Consider the following 17476-nt stretch of genomic DNA (forward strand, 5'->3'; position numbering starts at 1 on the left):
ACTGATGCAAAGCGATGGACAAGCTCTTGGAAGAGAGGGAGAGAGAGCTTTACACACAGATCAAAGTGCTGGTTTTTTCTCTTCGGGTCTTTGACGGAACCAACAAACATGTTCGGCACTTTATTTACATTGGCTTCCGGTTGAATTCAGTATTTTTTCCCCCCCATTCTGTCTCCCCCATTCAATCGCATTTTAAGCATTTATTTTTTGTTGTTCTAGCGAAATAAAAAGCAAAAAATATGCTTTAGCTTTTCGATTGTAAACAGAAAAGAGTGGAAATGGAAATAACATCAAAGGAACTTCATCAGAGATACACAGGTACTCGAATGTAAATAGTTGGGGCCAACGCATTAACTAGATAATCGAAAGAAAGCTAAAGATAGTCCCAAGATATCAGTGGGTCAAAGCCAACGAAACGAGAAAAAAAACAGTAACCTCATTCGAATTTCCAGGCACGTTGGTCCCACGAATATTTTCGGAACCGTTTATCGAAAAGCCATAAACTTTTCATTATTACACGGGAATCTTTTTGTCCCCTTCTCCATCTTTTACCGTTGTCTCTTTTGTTTTAATTACGTTTTGTATAAAAGGGAGCCCCAAAAAGAGAACAAAGACAATCACGTGCCATGCGCAACGTTCTAAATTTCAATTGAATCCATTTTAATTAGCCAAAAGCGTTAGAAAAAGAACCATTCAGAGGCAACTTTGTGTCGCATCGTGTCGTGCTGTGTCTTCGGTAATTGTTAATTTGTATGCCAGAAAAGTAGAAGAGAGAGAAGCGAGAGAAGAGAGGAGTAGTTATTGCGGGGGGGGTGGAGCAGCACACCCATTGACGAAACTGAAGCTCTGACATAATTTGCATTTAATAGTAATTTTTTCCTACTTTGCTTTGGGTCGTGATAACAGTGGAGGTATTTCAAAGGAAATGGCTTGAATAAACATGCAACAACCGAAAAAAGTGACTTCATTCGTGTGTGAAGAGCGTATCAATGACGGGCTTCCCGTGCATTTGTACTGCGTCATTCGGCCCCCCAACCACGAGCAGGGGCCTCTCCTGGAGGAGAGGAGCTTTCGCCTCGGGGCTAAAAACAGACAAATGCGTCAGCAGACGTATGTACATGTCAGGGCAAGGCACAAAGGTTCTGGTTAATACGTAAAGGATTGGGCAAGACCAGAGACAAAACCTGATAGACCTCAAATGCCTGGATGGCACTCATTCCTCAGTCAGCGGATGGCTCATGTTTGGAACGAGAGAGCGGCTGGCTTTTCAGAGCTAACTCCTGGCTTTTCAACAAAAAAAAAAGTGGGAGAGCAGATCATTAATCCACTGTTAAAATTCACAAAATGTTTTAATATTTGTATATTTATTGTATATATTTTCTATGGCAAGACTATAAATAGAAATTTATAGAATAGACACGTAAACGATATAATATAATACAAACTATATTAATATTGTTGTTGTTCTACTCGTAAAATTATATCAAATCAGTTTCCCGTTTTCTTTATAGCTTCAATGATGTAGATCCTCAAAAATATATTAAAAGTTAGAGCCCGAGGAATGCAGTTTCTCACAGAGCACTTTTCAAACTTCAAAGTGTTATAATTTCTAAACCGTCAAACTTTTCAACGAAAATCAAATGAATACTGAAAGACAGATATTTAAACTTAAACAAAATAACATCTATATATTTTTAAAAATTTTTTGTAACCATTTAAATAATTTAGAACAAATACTGCTTTTTTCCAGCCCACAGATTATTTGAACCAAATTCTTAAAACCAATACAAATATGCTTCATCTGATGAACGATGTCCATATGTCTATAGATCCTTGCATATCATGAATAAATGAAGAATATATTAAATATACTAAAGACTAAAGAGCATCCAAATTTGCCAAAGAGTCTATCAAAAGTTACCCGAAAATGGTGTCCACTAATCAACCAGACTCTGTGCTTTCCACAGTTATATTCAGCTCCCATGTAGCCCCTATTTCCATTGAATTATTTTGCTAAAACTTGTAATGAAATGTTATCCTTTAGTCGGTAACCAATAACAACTTTCTTATTTGTCTACTCAAGCACAAAATGTATTTTCATCCCATAGAAAATAGCTTGGCCCTCCCCCGAAAATGCAAACAAATTGCAAACAAAGTTATTGATTAAATGCAAGCAGCTTTTCTTTCATCAGAGCTCAATGAAGCCAATGAAATGACTTCGAAATATGAACACAACTCTCACAAAAGAGAGTCCAAGAGATGGAGAGTCATGTGTGGCTCTATTCATGAGTTGCTTTTGCTTTTGAGTGCACAAAAGTGAATCAATAGTTCACTAGGGGGATTCAATATCTCAACAAAATGGAGAAATATACAAATATTCAGTTCCGTAAAGTACATATTTGTTAAATGTTTAAAAAATGAAACTTAATCAGTAGACAATAGAAAGGGATCGCTTACCTCATTAGCATACAATGCCGCAGCAGCAGGAGGCTGCAAATCGAACAAAAACCAGCCTCCAACTAGAAAGAGACAGCAATAGAGATGTGTATTTAATTTTCAACCATAATTTTCATCATACGAGTAATGCCACCACACACCACACACGGATGTAAATGAGTTTTGTGTTCGTTCGGTCTTTTGCGGTCTGCCCGGGAAATTCAATCAGTGACCAGAGAGGAACCAGTAACCAGGACTCGGGTGGGTGTGGGGCTGTGGATGCAATTGGGGGCCAGGGGCTTATCAATGGTATACGCATTTCAAAGCAAACATTTTAGGCAGATTTGTGCACACAAGAGGGGGGGAGGGTCTGAGGGACAGACAGCACGGCACACGGAGCAAGTTTATCTTTCGGCAATGTTCAAGGACAATACGAGTACAACAACCGTACTGGATACTGGATGACTGCATTCCGTTTGGGGCCCGTCTGCCGTCTGGGCATACATATTTATTAATTTGTTCATTTGTATTTACACGCTGCTAACATATTCATAGACAATTGGCAAATGTAATTAAATACGTTTACAAAAGATCTCTCTCTCACTCTCTCTCTCTCTTTCCCCAGGACCCAAATATTTTGGTTTTCTCGGTTTTGTATTTCCCCATGTTTCATTATGTGTGTGGGTTTTGGTTTTGTGTGACAACATGACAATCAATTTTAAATGTGAGACACATTTCCTTTCTGTGGCATAAATAATGGCCCACAAGTCGGAAATCGGAAATCAGACTAGCGGCTGGAACACAGGGTAAAGCTAACGGACTTCCTCTTTCAAATTACAGAAGAGAAACATTTAACATTCGGTAATCAGCTAATTACAGGTTTGTTTAGTTCTGTTCTGAGGATGTAAGCATGATGTAAACTGCTGATTAAGTAATAGGGAAAACGTTGAGGGTGAACCCACAAGGCCTAGTAGAATGTTTGTCAGATGATAGTTTGAGATTTGGTAATAGTTTGAAGTGAATTATGTTTACAATTTCCTAAAGCAAATCAATATCCATGAATATATTTGAGAGGAGTGAGCAGGAATTAACCCTAGATGGTTATTCCTTTTATTTTGTACTACATTAAAAACATGCTTCGTTGAAAGTTCAATTCACAAAACCACTACAATGACAAAGGATAAAGGAAATAATTCAGTATGGGCTGATGATCATTCATCGACAAATTGTCACCCTCTAGGCTTAAGAGGCTGCTCTCCTGTTATTACATTTTTGCTTATATTTCGCCCCCACATTACTGTTGCGCTTTCTTGCTCTCTGTGCCCGCTCGATCGTGTCTGCCAAAACAGTTGCTTATTTTTTTTACGAGCTTTGCTCTACGCACAAAAACCAAACGCACTATCGCACTTCTCTCATTCGATTGCTCTCTCTCTCTCTGAAAATTTTTGCAAGCTCTCTCAGCAACAATGCGCTGTACTCGGCTGGGTATTCGTTATCATCTCCGTCTCCGAGTGCACTAATCGTGTCATTGTAGACTCTGTATCGCTCTCAAGCCGCTCTCTCGCCAAAAAAGAGAGGGACTCCTTACTTTGCAAAGATACCAAAGCTTTGGTGCGTACACCCAGATAAAAAAGCCCTAAATCCGTATAGTTACACTTATATTTCGATATTTATGCCATTATATTGTCGCCGAGAGTGGAAATATTCAAATGGAAGTGTTTTCACTTATTTAAATATATTTTTAATATTTAAATTTGTAGGAAATAACTCAAACTTGTAGAAAATTAAATAATTTATTGGAAAAAATGATTCTTCATTTAAAAATCTGAATGGAAAGGCTCTTAACTCAGCAGTAAACTGAAAAATTCTTGTGTTTCCCACAAATTTAATATAATATATTTATTTTAACAATTCTTTCCAATAAATTATTATTTAAAACGAAGTGAATTTTATCTAATTTCAGTAGGTTTTCATTGAAAAACCGAATATTTAATTGAAATATGAGTTTTGTGTGCAAGTTTTCTCTCAATGTGGATTTTGCCTTGTTTTTATTTCTCTTAAATATGGCTGTAATTTTTCTTAGTGGAATTTCCAGCTTTTTGTTACCTGTTTATCCCAACTTTGACTTCCGTTCTAATCATAGTAAAATCTGTTCATCCCTAACCTAATTCCCATCTGTTTCCCCCTCCCACGGCTCCCACACACGCCCCACACACCCACTCTTCAGCTGTCGACTTTATGCTAACGTTCTGAAATATCTTCGCGAGTCAGGGTCTAAACAATTGCCGGCAAAACTTTGGTCCGATTCGAAAGTAAAACTTTCTTCTTGTTGACAATTCTTTGTTGGCGCAGCTGAGCCTCCCCACTCCCCCTCTACACAACGCCCCCTCTACGGCACAACTAATCCAAATCAAATGGCGCAAAAACTTTTACACGCTCCAATGAGGGGTTGACACAATCGGAATCGTAGTCGGTGGATGGAGATGGGGACGGGGGCTGTAAGCGGGTCTTATATGAGATTATGAACACAAAAAAAGGAGATTCTAAATTTATAAATGGGCATCAAATGTTGACATCGAATGGGCTAGGGGGATGCTTCTGCAAGAGTAAGGGTTTTCCTTAAAGCCCGACACGTACCCCTCCCCCATGCCCATTCGCAGGTTCTTTGCAATTAGTTAATGTCATTTGATAAGCAACAACTTAATCAGACTCCACGCCCAAGGAAAAGGTCAAGTATTTGTAACTTTTGTGCTAATTTGTTGTTCTCTTCTTCTCCTGCCGTCTTCGTCCTTCCCCACTGCTCCTGCTCCGGTGAGAACGTGTGTGTCAAGTGTTGTGACTTTGTCACGTAGCAAAAACTTGTCTGTGCTGTAACCCTGTTTCCCTGTCTCCCTCGCTGTTGGCTAATGAGACCAACAGCCTGGGGCCAGAGTCTGAGAGTCCAAGTCCCAGAGTCCTCCCTCCCCCTCAAAGTCTCCTGGAAATTGACGGCAGCTGCAAAGATACAGATACAGATACACAGAGAGGTGAGAGACAGCGACTGGGGGGCGGATATGGCAATTTTTGTGCCTTGAAATCGATATGGCATCAAAGGCCCAGGCACAAGGCTCTGGCAGCGGCTGCGGCTGTGGCTGTGGCTGGAGCACATTATGCCATTATCCAGTGCCCCCAGCCACAGAAACAAAAACATTTTGCAGATATATATTTTTATTATGCTAAAATAATCGCACATAGACCAGGGGACAGTGGTGCAAGGACCATGGAAATGGGGGAAGAAATAAATACAAATAATAACGAAGGACAGAACGAGAGTGCGAGTGAGCACGTTCGGACACGCTGAGAAACTTGCTTTTATTTGGCTATAAAAATGATTTCATCACAATAATTTTGTGGAATCTATTAGATAACAGATCATTAGATGGACAGAGCTATCCAGCCAAAAATCTGGTTAAGATCTAGGCGTCCTACGGGTGTTCTAGGCTATTCCTTCCAAATTCCCATCGATTTGGAACCACTGTCCTTCCACTGGGTGGGTGGTGGCATGAGACATTGTAGTGTTTGGTGCCTTGTGCCGCTGTGGTTGCGATACCAAAAGCGAAACCGAAGCCAACGTTACCTTTTCGGTTAGCAAAAGCAACAAATTATCTGAAAGATGCATCTGAATATTGCAAACAAAAGATAAAAGCCGAAATGCAACGACAAGCGACTCATAGTTGGTCCTACCGCAAAACAGCCGCAACATGCCACACGGATGTGGATGTGGATGTGCCCCCGGTCCCCTCTCCCCCATCCCCCAACCCCCCATCCACCATCTCTGCAGCATCCCAACCGTCCAGGTTCGCTTCGCCTTTCGCTTGCAGCCACGCAAAAGGTGATTTATTTGAACATGGTTATCAACTTAGTAGAATAACAGGAGCAGCGCCAAAGCGCCGCACCGCCGCACAGCCACACAACGGATCCCCCCCGAAAAACAAAAAAGAAAACAACAATGAAGAGCAAACAATGCCAGATGGAGAGCAGCGCGAACAACGTGCAACGTGCAACGTGCAACTTGAACTTGTGCTCCAACTCTGGCTCTGCCTCTGTCCCTGGCTCTGTCTCTGACTAGAAAGTGCACAGCCGTAAGATACGATTGCATTTACATGCATCCCATATCAGCGCCTGCATCGGGGCGTGTGTATATGTCTGTCTGTCTGTCTCGCTGTCTGCCTGCCTGTCCCCCGTCCATATCTCTGGGTCTCTGTCTCTGTGCGCGCACCCAAGACACACACCCACAGCTGCGGCTGGCAGCAGCAGCAGCAGCAGCACCGAGCAGCAAGCGGCACGAACCGAGAGACAGAGACCCAGACCCAGACCCAGACCCAGACCGAGGCCCAATCCGATGCCCCACACCCATCGATGGAGCAAACAACTATCCTATCCCACTATCCTATGCCATCCCGAAAAGAGCCGCAACCCGGCATACAATTTGGCCGGCAGCAAAATTTATTTGAAATCAATGCTTCTTGTTGCATTCTTCAGTTGCAGCGGCAGCCACAACTTTTTTTTGACTCTGCAGCCGCCGTTGACGCCGCCGGTAGTAGAAAAAGGGTTCTACACTTAAGCGGCAAGAGCATATGGCCTGCCACACGGCGCACTGGTGTGCACTGGAGAGCTGTCAGAAATTTGACAAATGAATGGATCAATCTTCTAATCAGAGATCAAAATGTCTCGGCTATTAGATCAGCGCCAAGAGAGGGGAAATTCTGGGACTCTGCTACTTCCTTTTGTCTGAAAAACACTGGTCTTTCAGCTCCAATGGCTCTCCAGCATAGGAGTACTTACAGCGCATCCCCTCGGTTGCCATTGCCGATTGAAGACGACGTCTACTTTCCTTGCACTTGGCTTGAATCCGCCTTGAATCTCCAGCGAGCAAATAACAGAAAGACAATAATTGAATATATAGGAATTGGAATTGTTTAAGCCACATTCACATACACATGCACAGATACACAGATACTAATGCATATATATACTCTCTTCAGATGATGATGATTTCAGATGCAGCAGCGGCAGCAGCAGCAGCTGGTGGCAGGCAGAACTCCTCCGTTTGTTGGTCACGAATTTTGGGGGCGATGTTAACACCGCCTCGGACTAAAGATTTCCAGATTCAACAAAATGCCAAATGCCGCCTGCAACTGTAATATTATTTGACCATTAAAATGCCAACAGTTTTGGGCGCTGCACTGCACAGCACTGCGCCAGGAGCTGAGCCGCGAAAAGAGCTATCTGCAAAATGATAATGAAGGCCAGAAACGGTACCACCAGAAGGCACCCCAAAGACAAAAGAACGATAGATTTGAGCTTTGAAATATATTATGCAGAGATTTATTCAATATTATATGAAAATACCCGTATAATTCCACCATTCACCAAGGAATTACTGAACACCAAAAGAATCTGCAGCACCACCAAATCTTCAATACCGAAAGCGGAAACCAAACTTTACCGTGTGCCATTTCAGACACAACCCATGACTAAGGGGCCCCAAAAGGATCGTAATATTCTCTGGAAAATATAATATTGCTAGAAAAAGTAATTGATTTCTTTAGATTTATCTCTGCTGCTGAATGCACATGATGATTGGTGGTTATGATGCCTAAATTCAAGCATCTTATTTTCAGAAAAGGAGCGTGAAAACATTACGATCCGTTTTCTTGATGCAAGATGGATCGCTGTGGGTCTATTTCGACAGTTGACATATCGAGTAGAATACGGAATAAAACGCTACGAGCGAGAATAGCCGAAATATCGATTTTACAAAGAATTACTCAAATTTAATTTGACTGTTTTTTGGTTACGAGCCTCGAGCCAATATCGATATGCCGATTACGGCGCGATAGTAAGAAATGTACCATAGGCGATCGCCTGCAAAAAAAAAAAACTCAAAATTGAGCCGGTGAACGCCCAATGCGCCCAATGACATCATCAGAAAATTAAAATAATATTTTAAACAAAGAAAATGGTATAAAAAATGATCAAATATAATAGCGGTAAAGATTCGCCCGTGGCCATGATTCGGTTATGGCCAAATTTTCCCAGAAAGGAGATGTATCAAATCATTACAGATTGGTTTTATGCGAATGCTAAAGAGATCCTTAAATGAATATTTCGAAATCTGGGGAATCTGGGCTGTTGCACCACCCTTATAGGCTTTTTTTGGAATTAACTCAGGAAAAAAGTGCTGTAAGACATGAAGTGGCTGACTTTCTGACTGTAATCGATGTAATCGAACTTAATTTAAATAAAAAGCAATTACAGTTGAACTTCTGTAAGTCAAACCACTATAATCCAAAGCAATCGTTCGACTAATGTAGACTTCGACTTAGAAAGTTGATCGTAATGGGCTCCCTAAACGCTGTTGCCCTTCGTTTTAGTTCGAAGTATACAAAATTCAAGTTATTGAATGCTATTAATGTTTCACCTAAAATCCTACAAATCCTAGAAATAATCTTAAAAAAACAAAACCATTTCCCCCCGAAAAGTCAATAAAATTCTCCCGAGTTTCCCATTCGATTGCCTCATTGATTTTCCCACATTGTTTTGTGATTTTGTTGAGATACTTACGAGAGGGTAAACGTTTCGCTCAAATTTTAATTCCCAAAACAAAGTTAACGCTTTCCCAAAAAAAAAAAATCACAAAAGTACACAAAAAAAGACCAAAGAAAATGTAGACAAAAACCCCCACCAAAAAAAAAAAAAAGAAAAAGATTGTTTAAATCAATAGGTTCGACGGTTGGCATGGTCCACTGGGCGGTCGGTCGGTCAGTTGCAGTCGCCGTCGCCGTCGCCGTCGCAGTCGCAGTCGGCGGTCGACTGCCTCTGCCTTTGGGCTGTAAAAGTGTGAAATGCCAAATGCCTGGGCCTCTGCCTTTGCCTTTACCAAGGCCTGTGCCTTTCTGTTTGCCAATGCATTTAGATCCGTCTGAGATCTCTCTCTCTCTGTTGTCCGTTTGGTTAGGCAGGGGCCTGGGGGCTCGGGGCCTATTCGTTTCGTTTCTTATATTTGGTCATTACGAGAGAGAGATGGCAGGCGACTCTGTCTGTCGGCGAGTGCGCTTTGATTAATGCCACAAACTGCTGCACACACACACTCCTCGGAGGGGGAGGGAGGTGGATTTGGTTGGGGGAGGGCTGGGCTGGGTAGAGATCTCGGGCCGATCGCTGCACAGGTTTTCGGGGCGCGATTCGCGATTCACACACATTATTCATGTGCATTGTTCGGGGCAAAATAAACACAAAATCTAGACGCAAGAATCTGCAACCATTCTTTAGTCAACCCATGCTCCGCCCCTCTCCCCCATCTGCTCCCCCCATCATCTGCAGTGCAAATTCAATGGCTCTTTGCATACATTTGCGTTCTGGCAGCAGCAGCGGCAGCGGCAGCAGCAGCCATGCGTAGCCTGGCAGGCCCTGGCCCTGGCCCCGGCCCCGTACCCTTTCCCCTTGCCCATCCTGAATCACAATCAAAACAAGAAGACGGAGGCGCAGGCGCAGGCGCGCTTCACTGTACGGAATGTAACGAATGTTAAATGACCTTTAAAGGATCTCTATCGAGGCCGGGAGATGACTGAGTTGGTGGGAAGGATAACGTCGTTGGAAGCCATCGAATCCCAATGGTTTGAGGGCCGTTCCTTTCGGTATGATTAAAGTCCTTCAGATGGATGTTACTTTGAAGAGACAGACAATAATATCCTTTATTTACTCCCAAATTCAAGGCCTTCTGATCTCTGCTTACTATTCCCAATAATGCTTTCTGTTGTTTAAAGAAAACTTTCAATTTTCATTGAAAAATGTTCCATTCTTGGACCTTTTTGGCTATGGTTTCTTCAGACTTTCTACAGAGATCCAAGCGTACTGGCATCCATCTCGATAAAAAGTGCCAGTTCTCTCCAGTATTTCCAAAGTTCTTTCCTTGACAAAGTTCTGCTATCCCCTGAATACCCTGGAATCTATCAGAAGCCCCTGCCTAAGCTTTGGTTAAAGTCTTTGTAAGAGTCGCCAGCGGCAACAGACGGTGGACGGTGGGGCAACAATGGCCATTGAGCTGCAGTCTGGCCAAAAAAAAAACCACCAACAACAACAACAACAAAACAAAAAAAAGGCCCAAATAACACAATGCACAAAAAGCAGAGAAGGAAAAAAAAAAAGGAGAGAGAGAAATATGTATATCAGATTTAAAATAAATGTAACTGCGCGGCTCATTATGCCGCCGCTTACACGGCAGACGGTGGCAGCAGGAGGGGCATGCCTCATTGAGGGGCTGGGTGGGGGCACGGAGTAGCAAATGGAGCGAAGGCTGTGCGCATGCGCAACAGTTTGGCTGCACTTAATGGTCTCCGGCAATCAAGTCGGTCGGGTCTCGGTCGGTCGGTCGGTCGGTCGGATGTGCTGTGCTTTCTGGCTGCGGCTGCCTGCCTGCTTTGTGGCAAGCAACGTTGTGGCATTGGTTGGTTATGTGCCTCCAACATGTTGGCTAGTTAAGCGGCAGGTAAACACACAGTGGGCACTCACTAAGTGGACAGAACTGACGGTCAGAAGGGACTTTAAGAAGAAAGAGGAGTATCTAAAGCTATGCCGATAGTGGCACTATCTACTCGATGAAAATTGAAGATGGGTCATGGAAAATGGGCTCCACTGTATGGTCAAATATTGTCGCACTTCCTCTGTGGCAAATCATGAAGTACTCAGACTTCAAAATGGAACTTCTTCACCGACAAAACTTTAAAAAAGTAAAAAGGAAATTTATTTTTTTGGTCAGGGGCTCCGCTTATACGTCAACCCCGGCACACTCGCATCGATATTACCATATCATAGGGAGAATATTTATTTAATTTATTTCTTTATTACCTAAAAAGTCAAAAAAATTACCCAAAAATTAAAGAATTTTCCATTTTCCAAACTATTTTCCAATAAACTCTAAAAGCTATTTCCCATCCTCAATTGTCGAATCCCCACTGTACTTCTAGTCGGAACGCATTTTGCGCATTTAAATAAACATTTCCCAGTTCAATGGCAGGGGAGTGCGGAGGGAAAGAGAGGGCAAGCGCATGCATTGTTTGGCCGCAAAATGTTGCAAATAGAAGGAAGATCCACGCTGCCAGACAGCCGCCTTGGACTTGGGAGTAGAGGGGAGGCGGAAAGCGAAGGGAAGAGGCATGAAAGAGCACTGAAGCACCGAAGCACTGAAGCAGTGAAGCTAAAAGATACTTTCACTCCGTAGAACAAAGCTAATGTGTTGTCTTTCAGCACGTGCAACCCAACCTGCCACTGCCACACACCAGTCCCCCCCAACCGTACCCCCTCTAATATTTGCATGATCATTTCATATTTTCCCCCTCTCTATGGTTTTTTCCCCCTTTAGCCTACGAATGAGGAGCCGCAGAGCAAACAACTTAATCGATTTGCGTTCATTTGCAATTTGTAATCGAAATGCACCGCTTCGCCCGTCTCTCCTTTGTGCAACGTGTGCTGCACACATGCCGCAATTTGTTGCAACGATTAGTGGAAAAAATTGCCATTGCCATGGCTTATTAATTACCCACGATAGCAGCCACCGAGTGCTGCATTCTCGAGCCATATTTCCATTTACTGGCAGCGTGTCTTTCGGGGCTTGGGGTTGGGGTTGTGGCATGCCACAGGAGCAACTTTTGAGTGAGTTATTCAGTAATTATAATCGGAAGTTTATTTATTGAATTATGGTTTTTTGAGGGGGCTGCCATGTGCCCCCCATAGGGAATTCTTTTGGGGTGCCTTTCAGGTGTGCAATAGAACAGACCCTAAGATACGTAGAGCATCTGAAAGATTGTTCTTGGATTGTTCTGCTTTTGAAATTTCGTCAACTTGGAGCTAAAGTGACTTTGAAGACTTGGTATTTTTCGCGGGTTTCAAGGGAGAGTTTTTATCAATATTACTTGTATCTTTTCCTAGATCTTGTATCTATGAGTTGTATATAATTGTCTCTTTTAATCTTTCTATCTATAAATGTATATAAAGTTGCATGTTTACAGTCGAGCGCATGAAAATTGTGACATTCTTTGTCTAAAGTACCAATCAGTACTTTCGGATGAGCGTAATATTCAATATCTGGCTCGTACTCTAATTTGAGACGAAGGAATCAAGCGGATGTTAGTGCTCCATGTACTTGGGAAGTACAGGGAAGTATATCTCCCCCCGTTTGGGAGATATATCCCTCTATCTTCTTTATATCCAAAGATATGTACATCCATTATACTATCATCTGTATCAAGTACATCTATTCCTTTTGTATTTATCTATCTGAAACTTTGGAATGTACTTTGCACAAGCTAAAAATTCACTTCTGGCCTGTGTTTAAACCAGTTGAAATTTGTACCCAAACTTTAAATGAAATCCTATGTGTTTATGCAACATTGAGCCAAGGACAGTGTCCCCTTGGCGATAACTGAGCATTTGGCAGTTTTAACACCTTTTAAGCCCAAATACGGCGATAAGCGAAGGACGCAGACACGCAATGAGAATCGCAGACCAGACAGAAATGACAGGCAGCCAGACAGAGCCGTGTTGCATGTGCAATCCTCTTCTAACACCTCGTTTTGACACGCCATTGGAGGCTCTGGACGCTGGAGGCTTAAAGGATGCTTTGGGTGTCAACAGGGCCAGGTCGTACGTATCATTATCACGCACACACACACACACACACACAGGGTCCCCCGAAAAGGAGGGGGGAGGCGACCCAGAGATCGTATGAAGAAGAGTTTGAAGTACCTCGTATCTGCTGTGTGTCATTAGGCGGCACCGCACTCGACGTTTGTCCCTACGCTGTTTGTCGCCTCCTCGTTTCAAGTGTCCCCCGGTAATGAAGTCAACTGAGACGGAGACTGAGGAGCCACCACCCGCACCCGCACCTGAAATACTCTTTAAGCCAGCGGGAGAGACCTGACCATGGACATGGACACATACCTCCTCCTTCTCTCTCCTCCTCCAGGGTACCAAACTTGTCCAAATCGTACGCCAAACGAACACAAAACCGAACTGAAACCCGAAGCCCGATGGTGTGTGGAACTTGTTTCGTTTCCATTTCGTTTCGTGCCACCCACGTGCGCGGCTAGACACATGTTGCAGGCCGCTTGGCAACATTTTTGGCATTTTCGGGCAACAGGTTTTCTACAAGGTTTTCTATGGGTGGGATTGTTGCAATGGGAGCAGATTTTCACATGGAATTTTTTGGGTCGAAGTATTTTGGCTAATTTTTGAATATATATTAAGAAAATGATTAATCGTAAAGGTAAAAAAGGCAGTTCTTGAAGGTCTCCTCTGAAGTTAATTTCCTCAAAATATCCCACTAATTAGAACTTCAGAACAATCCGTTTTTCCAGCAATACACGGAATTCCCACTCCATTCCAAAATCTCCATTCTCAGGAACGGATTTGATTACTTTATTAAATGCGGACAAGTTCTGGAGTCCGCTGAGAGAATAATAATTATGGCAACTCCTCGAAAGACTTCAACGAGATATTCTGCTGTTGTTTTCGGTTTTCGGTTTTCAGTTTACTTTATGTTTTGTGCCAAGTCATTGGGAATGGCCACCCACGGGTAAAGCACACATAAACGGGTATACAGATACGAGAGTATTGTTTGCCATATGATCGAAAGCCAAACAACTCACGATATTCTAATTAAAACATACGAGCTCTCCTCTGGACATCATCATCATCAATCGGACATGATCATCATCATCATTGGGTTGGTTGCCCTAAAATTACATGGAAGTGTGATGATTCAGCAGATATTTTCGAGTAGAACACAAAGCTAATGTTGGATTTGTTGGATTTCAATACCACCGAAAAGTTCAATAAAGTTTGAACTTTTTTTCTCCTTTGTGTCGCGATGACAATTTCCATTAAGAAGGCGGCCCTGACACTCCGCCACAGATGGATTCGATTCTATGGGATACCTGATGTGACAGCAAATGTGGGTTCGGCCTATTGAAACAAGAGCACAGCCACAGGCACAGCACAGCCGTTGCGCATGCTCTGCTATCCACGTTGCACGATCCGCTCCGAATGAGAACCAGAACGCGACACTGCGGACATGCCCCTCACATGTGGCTCTAAAAAAAACCCTAAACTCGTGTGTAATAAATGAATTTTTCTATAAATAGTGAGAGGCTTAGAGATGGTAGCGTGCAAGGGAGGGTCATAGGGTGCCAGAGGAAGGAAGAGGAATTTGAGTTCTATGTATAAAAGGTTCTGAAAAACACAAAAAACACGTAGTCCTTCTATACCATACGATCTATAGCAATACAAAATCATCATCTCTGGATATTTGACGCAATATCTCGCTGAAAAACATACAAAATGTGGAATATAATTAAATTTGTATAAGAATTAAAGTATTCCATTAACCAAAGAGAAGGAATATAGACGATTTATGATCTTTTTTTTTTTCAGAAAACTCAATCAACTATTCCGCAAACCTCTTCCGATATTGGTTATATACGTTTAACCTATGAAAAACTATCGAAATATCGAATCAAACCTGCTCCTAAAGCCCTTCACGTTACCATCTCTAACAAAACATTTAATAAACGGGGAACCTTCGTGCGTGCCGTGCCCCGCGTTGCACATGTGTGTGCATACTCCACGAATGGTGTATGGCATGGTCTGGTATGGTTACCTCTCTGCCTAAAGGTTGCATATGCCGCATGCAGCAACAACAACAACATAAACGGGAAGAGCATAAGCCATAACTCAAGGGCAATGAGCTGCATAATTGCGCTGAGTAATTCTCACTTTATTTCGAGGGCAATTTCTCCATTGGAAAGTCCCCCCCCCCCCCACTCCTGCTCCTTCTCCTACTCCTACGCCCTCTCCTCCTTCACCAGACGACGTGCATCCGTTTCAGATTACATCGCATTTCTCTGTATTTTCAAGTTCGCTGTAGATTAGGCCTCGGCTCTGACGTCACACTGGAGTTGGGGAAGCAGCTGTTTCTTGGTGGAACTGATTGGGAGACGTGACCCATTTATATGAGGGTATTCACATTCATTGAGCTATTCGCATGCCAAAACATTGATAAAAAGAGTCAACAAACGTGAAGAGTTATACGAGAACTCCCTCTCGAGTGAAGAATCAGAGGGAACGAAGTGTGAGAGGGAACACGAAAAAGGGGAAGCTTTCGGAGTGATCGAACGAAGAACGCGATTCGGAAGCACTCGCGAATGCTAAGCTCCTATCAAAGTGGGTTTTAAATACAAAAGCTTCGATTGTGATGAAATCTAATGCGCTGAGTCGATGGGATTACATATTTATGTACATTTTTACAAATGTATATAAGTATGTGTGTATACAGGAATGAATATTATTATTGTTCGGAGCAGAGAAACATATAATTTCGTATTGAAAAGTAGAGTAAATATATGCCAATGCACAATTGTTTGCTGTTTGCTGTTATCTCTCTCCTCTGTTAAGCTCTCTCCCTCTTAAGCTTGCGCTCTGCTTTTATCTTCTATACGTCATCTCGCTCTTGCGTTTGATCTGAGCTTTCGACTGCTGCTGCAGCCGACCACAAAACATTCAGTAAACGTTTAGTTTATTTTAGTAACCCTTTTGTGCGCTATTATTTGAAAGAATGGTGATATATTGGTTATCCTCCACTAAACAATTATTAAATTAAAATATATGTACACACAACAACGGCTGAGATGAAGGTAAACGTTTGAAAAACATTTCCTTTCGGCTATGCTATGTATCTTAAAAGGGTCTACACAGTCCTCTACATTTGGGCATAACATTGGGAACTAGTTAAAGGATAGGATACCCATTTCGTACTAGTAGTATTATGCAATACGGGAACCCAGTGGAGACGTTTTATGGTGTGTTTTTGTATCTTAAAATACTTATTTTACCCACAAATGAGACTCTAGAAGCTGGAAGGTTAAGTGAATGTGCTTCGAATCAATAAAAATTCTTAATAAATTTCCTATGCAAACTAAAATTTAAACATGTTACACAACAAACCACAGAAACCATTAAAAGTGTTGAATTCCTGAAATGCATGTATTTCTGTATTGCTGTACGTACGTTTTGCAAGCCTAAAATTGTTCAAATATTTTCATTTACAAAAGAAACACTCTTTCAATATAGAATATTTCTCTCATTCAATATTTATAAGTTGTAAAAACGAATCAAAAACCTTTTTATAACTATTTAACACCTGTAGGCATAAATTCAAAGCAAAATACAATGAAAATAGTTTTGAATATTTAAGCAAACATATTTTAGCCATATTGTATGCATATGTATGCGTAGTTTCATAACAGGTAATAACACGATAAAATGCATGTTTCAGCAGCACTTCATCATTATTCATTCTCTAATTCACATTTAATGTTATTTATTACACAAAATTTCGTACTACACAATATTTATGCTAATTTAATGACATTATTTATTCCTTTTCTTTATTTTCAGGTACCTGCTGCGTTTAATCAAATTAATTCCACACATTTCCCGTTTCAAACTTTTAATCATACGAGTATTTCGCCTGCCATTCAACGTCAATTTGCGAAATGCAAAAAAAAAAAAAATAAAGTAATGAGAATTGAGAAAAAATATTCCCAAAAACTATTCTGGCAGTAAGCAGCAGATGAAAAAAACAGAACGAAATACAGGAATACATTTGTTGTACTTATTTCAGTTTTTATTTTATTTTCGTTGGTCCTTTTTTTCTCGTTTTCTTTACGTTTATTATCGCATATCAAATAAATGCGGGATTATGTGAATATTTCGCTTTAATGAGAATTTTTCGGACCACACGGCAGCAGCACCGGACCAGAGCACAGACCAGGGTGTAAGTGCGAAGGAGAAAGAACGAGATGGTGCGGCAGGGCGCGATAGTGTAAAAAGGAGAGAGAGACATAAAGAGAACCTGTAAAGTTGTTGCTTTGTCTTTACTGCCCTTCCGCTGTGCTGTCGTTGACGCTGACGGCGACGACGACGGCGACGGCGCTCTCTGTGG

At 41.9% G+C, this 17476-nt stretch overlaps 1 long non-coding RNA gene across 1 annotated transcript in view; it reads left to right on the forward strand.

Annotated features, from left to right (window-relative positions):
• The window catches only part of LOC117189119, a 107523-nt gene extending 90275 nt beyond the window's left edge, over positions 1 to 17248 (forward strand). Inside the window, exon 4 of the long non-coding RNA XR_004473193.1 lies at positions 16930 to 17248. This is a non-coding gene — a long non-coding RNA (uncharacterized LOC117189119). The remainder of the gene's footprint in view (positions 1 to 16929) is intronic.
• The last annotated feature ends 228 nt before the right edge of the window (positions 17249 to 17476 follow it).

Source organism: Drosophila miranda, chromosome 4 (genome assembly GCF_003369915.1).
Source record: "Drosophila miranda strain MSH22 chromosome 4, D.miranda_PacBio2.1, whole genome shotgun sequence".
Classification (NCBI taxonomy): Eukaryota; Metazoa; Arthropoda; class Insecta; order Diptera; family Drosophilidae; genus Drosophila; species Drosophila miranda.